The following is a 975-nucleotide window of genomic DNA, read 5'->3' as shown; positions in this document are numbered from 1 at the left end:
CAGCAAGATCCACAACAGCTCCTTCAAGAAGGATAACGACATCCACAGACGCCGTTGCCGCCGGCATCGACAAGGTCGATGCGAGATTTTCATCCGGAGTCGAGCATTCCAACAGACCATCTCAACCTTCGGGGACACCCAAACGCCAACGAGCAAAAAGGAGGCCGAACACACATCATCGAGACCGAAATGAACGCTGGAGTTGGGCGGAAGCCACGCCGACTGGCCATCCGCACCGCCGCGCGCAGGACAAGCTGGGACCCCGCCAGATCTGACCGACCCGCGCCGCCGCACGTAGGCACTGGGCGGAAAACGCCACGCACCGCCGCACGCTGGATCTGGCCGGGACCGCCCCGAAACCTGACTGGCCCACGCTGCCGCTCGCCGGAACTGGGCGGAAACACGCCAAATCAAGCAGGCTCGCACCACCGCGCTCTAGATCGGACCGGGGATGCACAGAATCAGACTGGCCCGCACCACCGTGCACGGGATCTGGGTGGAACCTCGCCAGGGAGGCCCCGCCCGCACCTCCTCCCGTCGCGAGCGTGTAGATGTAGCGCCGGCCAGGAGGAGCACCACCGAATCCAGCCAAATCAGGGAGAGAGCACCGCCTTGACCACGACACCCGCCGCAGCCATCCTCCCGCCGCGCGCCACCGCTGCAGCAAACCATCCGTCGCGCGCGGCCGAGGGCCACCGCGTCGCCCAGGGTTACCTCGCGAGCACGTGAGCCCCCGCGCCGCCTAGACCCTGTCCGCCATGGCCGCAGCAGCCAACCTCTTGCCGCGAGCCGCCACCGCAGCAAGCCTCCCACTGCGCACCGCCCAGGGCCACCGCGTCGCGCACACGAGCCTTGGCACCGCCATGGCCCCGCCCTGCGCCATCCATGGTAGCCGCCCCACCAAGCATGCAGACGAGCGAGATGAAAAGGCCCCGCCGCCACCTTCACCGGAGCCGGCGCGGGCTTTGCCGGCCG

General features: G+C 68.0%; 1 pseudogene; it reads left to right on the top strand.

The window, feature by feature from the left end:
* The first annotated feature begins 758 nt into the window (after positions 1 to 758).
* The window catches only part of LOC119300407, a 2,483-nt pseudogene continuing 2,266 nt past the window's right edge, over positions 759 to 975 (top strand).

Source organism: Triticum dicoccoides, chromosome 5A, assembly GCF_002162155.2.
Source record: "Triticum dicoccoides isolate Atlit2015 ecotype Zavitan chromosome 5A, WEW_v2.0, whole genome shotgun sequence".
Classification (NCBI taxonomy): domain Eukaryota; kingdom Viridiplantae; phylum Streptophyta; class Magnoliopsida; order Poales; family Poaceae; genus Triticum; species Triticum dicoccoides.
Note: the sequence above shows the minus strand (reverse complement) of the source record. Positions and strands in the feature narration are given on the sequence as shown.